The sequence below is a fragment of the Coloeus monedula genome (assembly GCF_965178545.1).
Source record: "Coloeus monedula genome assembly, chromosome: 3".
In the NCBI taxonomy this organism is placed as follows: Eukaryota; Metazoa; Chordata; class Aves; order Passeriformes; family Corvidae; genus Coloeus; species Coloeus monedula.
Window position 1 is genome coordinate 53,489,561 of NC_138783.1, and position 14,508 is coordinate 53,504,068.

A 14,508-nucleotide genomic window follows, 5' to 3' on the forward strand; every position below is an offset into this window, starting at 1 on the left:
ACCATTAGCCTCCCCAAAAGAGAGGAAAGGAAAACAAAGGCGCTGACATATTAAACACAGGAATTAATGGAAAATATCAAGCAAATGTAAGAATAACAAGGAGTGCAAGACTGCACACTGGCCTCCATTTCCCTTTCCCCCATTATGCACACAGAGACAGAAAGGGAAAGCAAGCACCATTCCCAGTGATGGTAATCCTGAAGTTTGTAGTTAGGAAAATTATTTGTAAGCCAATTGAACTAATATAGCTGAATTTTCTTCTGAATGCTCTTGACTTGGTAGAGTCATTCTACTGAATTAGGTAGGAAGTCAATGTGATTGTACTTGAATCCTGCTCTGAACTCTTGCAGAGAAGGACCTGCACTGCTGGAGCTCAGGAGCTCTCAGGAAAAAGCCTGAAGTGGAGCGTGTTTGTCCCTGAATGGCATCCTCCAGCCAGGCATGGGGACAGCCTTCTGCAAAGCCAGAATGTGTTTCATCCCACCCAGCACGGTGCCCAGGCTCAGGGCAACATTTTGCCATGTCTTTGGCACCAGTCCTGACTGAGAGATGGAATTCATTTCACCCAGCTGTGAATCTCTACAGGGGAGACATTTCCAGATGAAATTGTCACCCGAGAGATGCTCTTGGCATACAGTGCAGAGAAACAAGCCTTTATAAGGTGAGATTCACCTCACCTTAAACAAGGTGTCTAAAATAAATCAGGTGAATCAGTCCCAACAAGTGCCAATTGCCCTCCACTGCCTATTAAGGGACCATAGGTGTCTAGTTCAGGTGAAGGTATATAGCTGTACGAGACTAATTCCATCTCTAGTTTATTTCCTATGCACATATTCAGGGAATGTATTTATTTATATTTAATTATATTTTCTTGCATAAGAGCAAGAGAACAGGAGTAAGCACATTCTCCTCAAGCAATGTGTACCACAACTCATGTTTGCTTTCCCTTCTAGCTCCCAAGCCTCTTTCTGTGATATTTTTTCCAACCTCAGCCACCCCACAACCCCATCATCCTTTTAGTCATGCAGTGATTCCTCCTAAATGGTCATTTTCCTCTTCAGTCCCTTCCCACTGGCTGTCCAGCCCACCCAGCCCAAGTTTCCCCAACCAGACCTCTCACTCAGCAATTCCAAAGCTTGTCTTTGTTCCCCTTTGCAAGAGCATTGAGACTACAAGAGAAGTCCTATCCCAATGTCTGTGTTTGGACATGGACATGATAGAGGAGGCAGTGGTCAGGCTGGGGGAAAACCCCTGTTCACTCAGTCGCTTCCCTCAGTTGCTCCTGCATGCAGGAAGGAGCAAAGCTTTTATGGATGTAAGTCACAAAGCCAGTTATTTACAAAGGAATGAGAGTTTTGCAAGGACTGGCAGATTTCCACACTGATACCAAGGTACATCCCTGATGCAAGACCACCATCCTGCCAAATTTTGAATCAGTGTCACAGTGTGGGGGACACAAAAATTCTCAGAGAAAAGGCCAACAGAGCTTTTTAATACTGATATTTATTTCCCCACTGTTCCTCTTGGAAATGGATGAGTCTGGCTGGGTTTTTTTTTTCTCTTTCTCACATTCCTCCACATCAATGTAAAACACTTGACAAAGGTGAGGAAATTCTGACATGGTTATGAAGCCTGTCTCCAGCAACTTCTGTAACAGTGGGGCTGTTCCCACTGGCTGTTCCCAACTAATAAAACACAGCATAGCATCATTTACTCACAAACTTCATTCAGCTCTTAAGCTCATATGACTGCTTCTAAAACTTTCCATGCCTGCTTTCCAATAGAAAAATTCTGCTCTCACAAAGAGATGGACTTTATAGATAACCATGCCAAATCTTACATAAACAAGGTAAAAAATTTACCCACACTGGATCTTCATCTGGTTTATTCCTGGCCCTGATTGAGTAGATGTGAGTAAGCTGAAACACTGAGTCTATACAATCCATACCTTAAGGAAGTTCAGCTCAGTACTCACACACAGTGGTTTGTAACACGCCTTTCTCAAAGAAACCACAGCAGTGTTCCTAAAACTTGTTCAGAGTACAAGGATGGCATGTAGAAAAAGGCTTTGAAAAGCTGGGGGGATATCCTCATATACTTTTATGTTCTTCTTGTATGTGAGCATGTGAATGGGCTCCCTGTGTTCTGTTCCTCCACTATGGTCCAGATTCTGTTCACTTCCTATGCCTATAACCCTACACTCAGTGTCACATCAGCTATTTTTCTCACACAGAATCATTAAGCCAGTCATTAAGTTTCTCCAAAGCAAGCTCATCCCTATCTGCATACTTCTCTGTGTCCAACCTATACCAGAAGCTGGGGATTCAGCTTTCCCCACACAATTTTCTCACTCTCCCCACCACGGATCTCACCGTGAATTTCCTTGCTTCTCTTTCAACCAAACCTTTCCCCACCATGGATGTGGAAAGCAGATGGTTTCCTTCCATTATACAATAGTCTTAAAAATATCTGAAGGCCGTTATCATAGTCCCTAATTCCCAACCCACTTTCCTTTCCATTAAATCAGGCCTCTCTTTCAGATTTTCTTCATAGCACAGGATTTCCCAATCATTGACCACTGGCATGGATCTCTTCTGAACTACCTTCCACAGGTTTACTCTTGCCATGAAGCCCAATTCCCACAACCAGATATGTCATAGCTGAGGATCCACAAACAGTGGGCAGGATGGACAACTGATGGTGTGTGTCAGGCAAGACTTCTCCATGCACATAGAATCATAGAATGGCTTGGGATGGAAGGGATCTTAAGGATCATCTAGTTCTAACTCCCCTGCCACAGGGACACCTTCCACTACACCAGGTTGCTCCATCTTACCTGGCCTTGAACACCTTCTGGGATGAGGCACCCACAACTCTTCTGGACAATTTGTTCCGGTGACTCACCACCCTCACAGTAAAGAATTTCTTCCTAATATCTAATGTAAACCTACCGTCTTTCAGTTTGAACCCATTCCCCTTGTTGTGTCACTACGTGCCCTTATAAATCATCTCTCTAGCCTTTCTTACAGGCTCTCTTCAGGTACTGGAAAGCCACAGATGGGTCACAGAGCATAGTTCATAGCAGGGGCCTTGCCATGAAGTTTGTGTTGTTACCATGGTCCTTACAGCTCTGTCAAGGCTGTATGGCAGAAATAGTTAGAATATTGAATGAGGCACTAAAATTAGCCTGCCCAGGTGGAAAAAGGAACAAGACATGCCATTCAGGAGGGGATGAATAGGATAGGCAGAGTGCACCCTGGAACAATGTCGGAAAGAGCTGACAAAGAGGCCCAAGGGTAGGACTTGTGATTAAATAGTTGGAGGACATTACTTTTGGCATGTAGAATGAGTGCCCAGCAGACAAGACACCCCCTAGACCTCTCCTGGGAACTGGTAATCCCCACCCAATGGCACCAGTCAGGCTCCTGCATCAGTACCACAAACCGTAGAAGGGCACCTTGCCAAGTGTTTTTTTCAGGGTATCCATGCACTTGGCATGGCTACACTCACCAGTTTTCAGCAGGCTTCGAGCCTTTCCTCGCATCATCCTCTCAAACCACAGAGCCTGGAATATCTCTACTTCTGCTTATATAATACTCCCAAATTGGCTTTCACATTCTCTGTGAACCACACACAAAACCTTTGCCTTAAAGTAAAACACCCTTCTGAAACAACAAGGAACCAGAACAGGCACTGGGGTTACAGGACTGGATTCCCACTGCTCAGTGAAGGGCAGCCCCATGCCACATCATCCCCTGTGTGCAGGCCTTGGAGAGGTGTGTGAGAGGAAGCAGCTTTTCCCAAAACACCTGCTGCTCCCCAAAACTCCCCTGCCTCAACCTCAGCATGCATATAAATTGTTGCAACTATGTCAGAAGACCAGGAATGCATCACAGAAACCCTTCCCCTGTAACCATAGCTGGATTTAACGTTTGCAAGTGTAAAGCACTTATGTTTGTGCAACAGCGTTTCCGTACACTGTGTTCCACCTGGACCACGGGAAGAGGAGCTCACCGTGACCCTGTCACAGCATCATATTTAGGCACGATCACACTCTGCTGCCATGAAGGAGGTGAGGGAGGGAGCGGGGAGCTGAAAACTCTCATTTAGTGCCAGCTGAAGCAGTAAGTGTAAGTGACAAAATTCAGGTTTCCACCCACTTTCTTCTAAATTTGACATTTTGCAGCTATCATTTTCCACAAATCTGAGGAAAACGTACTTTTAGGAATAGCAGCATGACTCCAGTCCATAAAACCCTTAGAATTCAAGTCACTTTACTGATAAATGTGCCAAACAGCAATGCAGGCAGTTAAGAGAGGACATCAGTAAGAGTACCGTAGAGGTCAGTGCAACAGGACTGCAGGAGGGACCACACGGCGACTGCCAGGTTGTCAACAAAAATACTTAGATGCACCTCCAAGTCTTTGTTCGAGGGTGAATTGGTTATCATTACAAAAAATATGTGACAAACTCCATTTCAGTAAGGGATATATATACCTCTATTTAATCTCCCCTTAAGCAGAGAGAAAGAATGCTTTTATTAGCTTGACTGTCTCTTTAGTGTAGCTACTACCTGGCACATGGCAAAGCAAATAGAGAAGAGACCAAGCAGCAAACAAGGCTGAGAACTTACCTGCCATTTGTCAATTTTGTAACACTCATGGAGGGTTTTTGAATAGATAAAATGCAGTGGCAGAAAGGCAGGGAGTTAATGAAACTAATGAAAATGCTGCACAGATGGAGTGACCTGCAGTCAGGTGTTGTGTGGGGTTTGAGGCCAAGACATGCTCCACAGCCCTGGGGTCCTGGAAGAGCTATGAGGAGGTGTCCCGCAGTCTCCCACTGAACTGTGAAACAGCTTGGTGCTCCATGGAAGGAAACAGGGCCTAGGGACTGACCGTACAGCAGATCATTTAAGCTGGGGTAGAGGGATAAAGACAACATTTCACTCTTCCAGTTAATCACTCTGTGCAAAGGGCATCAGCCTAATCATAAGAAAAAGGGAAGAAACCATCTCAAAATGTTCAACAACCTGGCGACTGAAGGAACATTCAGGTCCCATAAGAAACCAAAGGAAGGTGTATCCAAATCTACTAGATGAAAAGTTGCATATTGCTTCCCCATCATTTTGTGTATCTTTCAAGGGAAAGTTTTCCATCACATCTGTTCCACTAATTTAAGTTAAATTTAAAGAATATTGGAGTCAACTCAAAGCTACATTTCTCAATTATATATATATTTTTTTTTTTTTCACAAAAAAAAAAAATACAAACAAGAAGGCGAAGAGAGAGGAAATGTGCAATCCCAACCTGCAGCTGCTGGAAACAGATGGAGCTGAAGATGACTTCAAGGAGCAGAATCAGACCCTTCTGCTCTTGGGGAGCTCAGCAAAGTAGAGGCATTGTGGTAGTGTTCTACAATTGTTGCTTCATGTGGCAGCAAGAGCTCATGGTCCCCCTGCTCTGTTGCAGCCCCAGCTGAAAAGGTGGGTGATACGGGACACTTCTGCCAGGGCTCCATCAATGCTACCACAACTAATGATTGAGTGAAACACTTGCCATCCTTGCCAGAAGCAATTTTGGAAAGGTGTAGTTTGGAGTTTTGTCCTCCACTTGGCATTTATCCTGCCTCAAATGCAGTAAGATGTTTTTTAAATGTAAATATGTTTCCTCAGTTGAAAAAAAAAAAAACCATAGAGGTTTTTACAAGCTTGTAGATCTTGCCAAACAAAGCCTTATAAAGATCACAAGATTTGTGTAGAATTTGCTCTTTGACTGCCCTATGCTGTGGCCCCAATATATCTGGGGCCTCCAGATGCTCTGAAAATAAAATAATATACTTAAAATAGCAATGTGTTTCAATAAAGCTACCAGTGTTACTAATTATATTGCTATTCTATCAATACTCCAACTAAATATCAGTACCATTAATTATGAAAGTAAAGTAATAATAAGCCCAACTGAAATAAAACTCGGGATTCCTGAAATCTCTTGCATTTTAAGCAGTTTGCTGAACAAATTAATGTTAGTCTGTGAAGAAGCAGCTCATTTGCTAACAAGTCATCAGAAAGGCTGACAAAAGTCAGTACACCAAGCATTATTATATTTGTAATCATTCCAAAGGACAGTATCTGGATAAATATCTTTAAGACTATCCTTGTAGTACATTTTTACTGAAAAACAGATCGAAACTGTCTCCTTCAGTAGCTAAAAGTAGGTGCTTTCTAGGGTTTAAAAATCATAGTATTGACACAGACAGTCCAAATGTGAGTTAAAGTCAACACTGAGAGGGGCCCAAAGCAAAACCTCGGACCTAAATAACTCCAGTTTTAAGGAAGTTGTAAGTCTGATTCATATAGATGCTTCACATAAGAGGGAGGTGCTCTCTGAGCTTCCTTTGTCCTGAGGGCTTCCACAGTCCTGCCAATAGTGACATGCAGGTTGCACCTATATATGAGGGAACTCTCCCCATCGCCTACACAAGGATGGTTCCTGGCTTGCTTTTGGCTCTCAGCCACCAGCGCCCAGGGCTGGCTCAAGAGCTGTCTGTGTCTGTGTTGTGCCTTGCATGGCAGGCACCTATGTGTGTCCCCTGTGTCCCCCACCCGTCTGTCACTGCAGAAATGAGCTCCATGATGTGAAGAGCTGCTCAGACCTTCCCATCACTTGCAGCCCCAATGCTCACTTCAGCCTCCATCAGTCTTCTGTTTCTGTTGTTGTTGCTTCTTTGGAGGAGTGTGGGAGAAGTCAACACCCATGTATGAAAACAGAACTCACTTTATGTTACATCAGTAGCCTATTGACATGGAACAGCACAGTAAGCTTTCTTGCTGATAAATAAAAATGATTCGTTTAACTGATGGTTGTATATTCATCATTCTTGATACCTGGCAAACATTCTGGTTGTCAAGCAGGTAATATCTGACACATCTGCCCCCTTGTTTGTCTCCCAGGCTACATTAACTCAAGCACCTCATTCTTGTCTTCATTCTTTGTGCACCCCCTCAAAAGGTCTGATGGACAGTACAGCTATATTTTCATATTTGTAATGAATTTTTTTTAATTCCGACAGTACTAGTCTAAGAGTGGATTTCTGAAAACTTATAAAATCTGCAGCTTACACTTAGTACCATTGTTAATTCCAACCATTTGCTACCTGCTAATATGATAAACACGCTCTTAGGGTTATATTCAGACTACCTAAAATAGCCTTAATGCTCCAGCTTTGGAGCCAAAGTTCAGGGAGACAGGAGCAGTTTGGCTTGGCTCTCCGCAGAGCCTTTGGAGACAAATGGTCACAGTGTCCACATTAGGCACTTTATAAGTACTGGTTAGAAAACACAGCCCCTATATCTCTGTTGGCTGGACAAAAAGCCAGCTTTGTAGCCCTGCAGAGCCAGTGGCTTTTTCAGCTCCCCATTCCCTTGAGTTTACGATTTGTAACTGGCGTGTAAGCACAACTCTAAGTTGAGGCTCTCTAAAAGGCTTAAAGAGTTCCATTCAGAGGGAGTAGAATTTTAGCTAAGTTCGTATCTAGAATCATTAAAGCCTGTCAGGCACTAATAAAACCTTTTCAGAGCAATTTAGAGAACTTACTCAAGGTACTAAGTGCCATCTTGCTATGTTATTGGCATAGATTCAGAAGCCAAACAGTTCTTATGTGATCATGACAATTTCTGATTAATTAAACTATGTTCTTTACATCCAAAGATGTCACTTTTTTTTTGTCACTTTTACATGAAATCTGACTCTAGTCCCAGCTTTCAGCTTTCACAATCAACAAGCACAAAATGGTGTTTCTTGACTCTTCCACCAAGATTTAACGAACTTCCTTTTGGAACTGTTAGAAACAAGAGCAGCAACTGAAATATCAACCTTATAATAAGATTGGTTTACACACTCATTACTTTAGCAAAAACTGGAAGGAACACATGCAAAAATAAAGAAGATTTTCTCTGCTGGGTCTCACTTGCAACTAGATCTCAGATTCCCAAAATTGATGCAATGCCATACACTTTGTGGTGGAATCATTATTTTTCTCAATTCTCCCCTCAAAATTGCCACAAGGTTATAACATTGCCCCAACCTAAACATGGAAAACAAGACAGAGGAGAATACTGGCACTTCTGGGTGATGAGTGGACAACCAGTTGCACCAGTTCACAAGCAGCAGGGCTGCGGGGTAGACAGGATTAGACAAGGTTGTAGAGCCTAGAGGAGATAGATGGTCCCCACTGCTCACCACAGAGGGGAGGCTTTGGGTAGCAGTGCAGGAGGAAGAGAACCATAATTGGCTGAGCTTTTTCATTTCATGAGTAGCAACTCTCATGTTATGTGATGCTTCACTGACCACACAGCCCCTGCCTCTGACATGGGTGATTTCTGCAAGCAGAAAATATGCAGATATGCACCCCTGTGGCTGAGCTCATGTCAGGCAGCTGCTCTGCACAAACCCCATGCTAGACCAGGACCCTGGGCCCTTGCTTACAGCTTGCCCACATGGGTTCAGATCTCAAAGAAGCCAGGGAGTCTGAGTAGCATTGGAACCCATGTGTGGTGGGAAACCTTGCCCCCTCAAGCAAAGGGGAGGATGGATTTTTCTTTTAATTCACTTATTGTTTTCTCGCTGTAAAAAGTCCTGCCATTTCCTTTCCAAGGTTCTACCAAAAGTTCCCATGTCTTGATAACTGGACAGGATCAAGAGACAGTAATTGAAATGTGTAGAAAAATAGGAAGGACAACTGGGAATGAGAGAATTACAAAAAGCCTGAGACTGGAGAAAGAGATGAGGAAAGTCCCTCACATCCCATGATTGACTGTGAGATAGACAGCTGAGGGAAAGGGAATGGACAACCTGACAAAGGGCCATGTTGTACATGAGAACTGGGCAGATTCATCCTGTGCAAAACTTTGACATGAGACAAGCTGCCCCAGAAGGAGTTTGGCCCATGGAGCTAATCTGGAGAGATGACCAGGAGCGCAAGTGAAGATGGGGAATAGCAAAAGGGAAGAACCCCTCAGCAAAGAGAAACGGATGACAAAATCAAAGTGATGCAGTGCCAAGTGGGAGTCATAGAACGGTTTGGGTTGGAAGGAACCTTAAAAACAATTTAGTTCCAACCCCTCTGCCATGAACAGGGATATCTTCCACTAAACCAGGTTAGTTACAGTCAACTAGGGAATTTGCATTGGGAGGTCATTAGAGCACCTGCTGAATGAGGAAGAGGGAATTTAACACAGGAGAGCTTACAATGAGGAAAGCAAGTTGGCTGGTCATGGAGAAAAAGATTGGAACAAGCAGGCAGATTTGGCACAGGATGAGGCAGAAGGATGTGTTTATCCTGTACACTGAAGTAAGCAGTGCTTCTGAGCCCTTCATCAGACAGTTATAGACTGTGCCAGGAAACAGACAGAAAATTATTATTAAAGTAAAAATCCAAAAGGAGCCTTCACACTTGGCCTAATTTGGAAGAGCTGAATTTTGCAGCCTTGGAGTTCTTGTAACATGCTTGGTGCATGTATATGTTTGTACTTAGAGCACCGGAGGGGTTCAGTCTATTCCATGCTAGAAGCCAAGAGTGCAAAACCAGGGCTTTCCTTCTTTGTGATTTACAGCTTCTGACTCTTCAGCTGGAAAAGTTCATTGGCCTGTCTTGTTTGTGCTCCACATTACAGTACCTAATCTCACATCTGATCAGTTGTCAGACAAGGTTCATCAGAGCTGTCTCATCTCCATTACCTGCCCCCCATCCCAGTTTTTCAAGCTTACTAATCCACCAGTCTCTTGTTTCTGTGGGAGGAGACCTTGCATCACCTCTAAAGGACTGGCTTATTTTTACCTACATTGAATTTCATTGTGGTGTGTTTTCTACATATTTTAAACATTGATATATTTCTTACTTATTGTTTTTCTTTACCCAGTGGGACTCAGATAATCAGTTTGATTTCCTTGGGACATTTCACCATCATTCATGAGTCACCATTCAGCAGAGTCCTTAGCAGGCCACTCCTTGGGGGTGCAGCTCTGGGAGGCCACCAGATAGCGAGGTGTTACTGAAGTGGCAGGAGAACAGACCTGAGAGGAGTAGCAGTACTGAGAGGAGGGCAACAGTACGTACAGCCCCAGCTTTCAGTCCTGCTTCACAAGCAACACCAAGCTTCTTGTACAGCAAGAAGTGGTGTGCAGACACATCCCAGCCTGAGCAGAGCACCTTCCCTAGGGCGCCAGGAAATTCCACATATATTAGGGGTAGACAAGAAGGCTCATTGTTAACATCAAAACGTTCATGGCATAACAACCTTTTCCTCTCTCTTGCCTGATCTGGTGGAAGCCCTCTTCTTACCCTTCTTCAAAACCCACCTCCCCAAGACAAGACCCCCAGCCCATATGTAATAGGATTTCTGATTCCCCTATTTCCCAAACCCCATACAGCTTCACACACAACCTCAGTGCCTAAATTTCTTCTTCCCAGCTCTTCCTACAATTACTTCATAGATGAAGCACTCACTGCTGACCTCTTTCACAGCCCCTTTTCCTTACTTTCTGAGCCCATCCCTCTCCATATCTTCATCTGAAAACATTGACTCCAACATTTTCTAAATTCTTCACCAATGCGCTTCAGAGATGGCCATAGAACAGATATCAGAGCCAAACTTGCCCTGCTACACAAGACCAAGTTACCACGTGTGAGTTGGTCCTTGCTCAGCTGTAACAGCTCCTTTGCTCACCCACATCTTTGCTGCACAAGAATTTCTTCTCTATCACTATCTTCGTGTTCCTTAAGTCCACGCAGTCCTAAGAGACTAGGCAGGAGTAGCTGATATCTCCCAGCCACCTCAAAACTAAGACATATGGAGAGAATTGCTGATGAATTTTGAGAGGTATTATGTGACAGGTGCTTTTGGCTCTGGTTATCTGAAATGAGGGGGAAGAGGAGGAAAGGGTCTCAGATGGAGAGTTTTCTGGTGGAGGTTTAAATATGCCTAGCCATGAATCATTCTTGTCTATGCTGACCACAGAGCATCACATCTGTTGTTTTTATGGTCAAGAAAAATAAAAAAAGAAAATGACTAATACATCCTTATATAGACAAGCCACTTGAGTCAAGCCTAAAGCAGAGTCTGCTAATTGGACAAAACCATGGCTCATAATAGCATTTTAACATTTCTCCAGATTACTGTTTGTCTTTTGGTTAGTTACTGAAGGGTGTTAACCTAGAAGTGGTCACCATGAGGGTTTGAAGTTAAGTAACACCCCATTAAGCAGTACGTGGCAAATTTACTTCACACCTGGCTTGTCAGTGGTAGCATTTCACACTCCAAAGGCTGCCAGCCAATCCAAACAGCAGCACAGGCATCCATGCAGTGACTGGCAGTTTTACGGCCAGGAAAGCAGGCAGCATTGCTCCATCTCTTGAAAAAAAGCATAGGGGGTTTCAGGCACAGACTGTGGAGCAACCACATCTGTATCTACAGCTCAGATAGGTCTTCTCTGTCAGCACCCCTTGTACAGAAATATGTACACATGTGCTCCATCGTGGGCAAAGCTACCTACTGCATGTGACAAGAACAACATCCTCATACACTGTCTGAAGTTCAGCACACAGAGTCATATCCCAGCAGGGATAAAAACACATAATAAAAGCACACAAAACACTGGAGCTGTGGAAATAGATCAAGTATTGGCTTGTAGAACTCCACCTCACCTTCCTTTGCTGTCACTAAGTTAGAGCCTATGAGGTTTCAATCGTGCTCTGGGTAATATTTCTGTGCACTCCAGAGCAATCTTCATGGTTGGGTCTGTAGCTTTCGGTCCTCTTTGCCCTTATTCCCTACTGATACACTTAACAGATTACACCACGGTGGCCTCAAATCTCCTCTGCCACCGTTAGACCAGTGAACATACAGTAAAGGGAAAAAATATTTCTGTATTCCTGTAGTTCCCCAGTCTCAGTTCCCAAACTTCTTATGAAATTATGCCAGCTGCTTTACATAGGTGCTATTCATATTTTTATTTATGTATGAAAATGTATTTAACCTACAGGGTGGGGTTTGCTTCTTGTCCACCAAACAGTGCCATCTTCAAACATGCAAATTTGATCTGTTTGCAGCATCTAAAATAGAAGCATTGCACTAACAGTAATTAGATCAGAGTTTAAAAGGATCAGATCCTCATTAAGGCTTTTCCTCAAAGATTTTACAAGCTTAGAGCTTGAATCTAATCTTCAGTGTCATCTGAAAGGGAAGCCAGGGGGGTTGATATAGGGGAACAACAACCGTAGCTGGCATTGGTTGCTGTCAGTGAAAAGAAACAAGAGGTTAGTGCTGCAAATAGTTAAATCCATAAGATCTTTGAGGGACAGTCACATCCTGGAGGCTCTCCTAAGAATCCCTGCTTTCAACAAGACTTTGGTGTATTGTAAAGAAAAAAGCTGAAGTGCTGAATGCCCTGACTTTCCCACCCTTCCTCTCCCTCCAAAGCAGATGTCACTGCAGGCAGCCACATTGAGTATGTGGAACATCTTTGGAGAAAAAATTAAAAATGAGATTGCTGAACTAGCCAGATTTCCTCTGGCCTGCCATAATTCAGTCTTCATGGAGCTTCATCCTCTCTTTTTTTTCCTCTCTGTTTAATCTTGGTTGTTTCTTCCCTTCTTCCTGCCATACTGGTGCTCCTCCTTCCACACCCCGCTTCTAAATAGCACAAATGAGTCACAATAAAAACCTGGTGAGTTTGCAATGGTTTTATCATCCATGTTTTATAGAGAGAAAAGTGAGGGACAGAAATATTAGGTACCTGACCGAATCTGTTCTGTGTGTGTCAGGGTACAGACCCAAGCTAAAAAACCATCTTTCCTGTCTCTATCCATTCATTCACACACAATACTTGCACAATGTGTTTCTTGTTTACTGTCCTTGCAACCAGCTTTCTTTCCTTGCTTCCTGCTGAAATATTCAGTTTCATTACTCCCCTGCTCCTTAATGTTTTTATTTACTTCTTGATCTTTTGCTACTGTCCTCACTTCCATAGGTCTCTATTTGTGCCCCAAAACATCCCCTTAGCAGGGTTCAGTAGATTGTATCAAAGCTTTCCACACCCCAGGAAAGCTTTACATGTAAAAAGTATGAAAGGCAGCAAAAAACTTAATAGACAATGGCAGATTTATTTCAAACATAGGGATGGGTTTAAGATACAACTGATTCTTAGGACCTGGGATTTAATATGGAAGACGAGACGGAAGAAATAATCCAATTGTCCTAAGTCTTAAATGTGGCCCAGGTCTACTTGTAAATTAAAAGTAATAATTATGCATAACCTGTAAAAGAGTTTGATTTAATTTTAATGGCCTTTGCAAATTACATTACTAGATCATTTGTTTACAAGAGCAACAGACTAAAAAAATCTATTACCTCTTATCCTTCTTATCCTATTGATTACGACAAGTTGTATAGGATATAAAACTGAGTGGAAATACATCCACACATTTGACAATGATGAACTTCAAATTTCTGTTGTATAAAAAGAATACATTTCCTCTTTTAAAACCCAAGATCCTTCTGGTCTAAATCTTACAGTTTTAAGAATTGTATTTGATGAATGCTGGTACACAAATGAACGGATTATAAAGATTCATGAGACAAACTGCAGTCTATAGCCAGAGGATGCTGATCTACTATGAAGCCAGGATCAGAGCACTGTGCTCATGAGCTACTATGTGTGATATTACCCATTGTCTTATCTCTTGACACTCCTCAAATAAGAAGGAAGAATCTAAAATATTTTTTCAGTGTTGCAACAGTGCTTCTACTGCATTGCATTTCACTTCCGTTTATTAAGATGGATTACCCACTTCATGCTAAACCCTGACATCTTTTTAGTCACTAATTAGCTAAATTCCCATCAGACCTGCTGCTGCACAGTTCTGAGATTTGTGTTGTCAGTTAGGCCTAGCCTAATCAGAGTGGTTTCATTGTACAATTAGACCTCAGAGGTATAAAAGTAAATCAAAAGGATAAGAAAGAAAAAACAGAGTGTTACCTCATATTGATTTCAGTGAGCCAATGGGAGGTCTGAATAAAGACTGGGTAAGAGCCAAGGAAAGAACCTGAGATATAAGCACAATACAGATGACACTGTCACTTTATAGAAATGCTATTCCAGTAAATAAAAAGAGGGTCACCAACACTTTGGAGAAATATTTTAAGTGCCTCCAACTTGAAGGGAAGCAACAAATAAAAAGATTAAGTATTCTGTACAGAAGACCAAGTATCTAAGTTGTCAAAGCAAAATAACCACAGTGAAGAATTCTCTTGTTCAGTGGTCCTCATAATGGAGAAGGAGGGACTACCAAGACTTAACCCCTCACCCCTTTTACCCTCTCTCTAACAGCTCTCTGAGGAGCAATCACAGAATCACAGAATATAATGAGCTGGAAGGCACCCACAAGGATTATTGAAGTCCATCTCCTGGCCCTGCACAGGACCATCCCCAAGAGTCACACCCTGCGCCT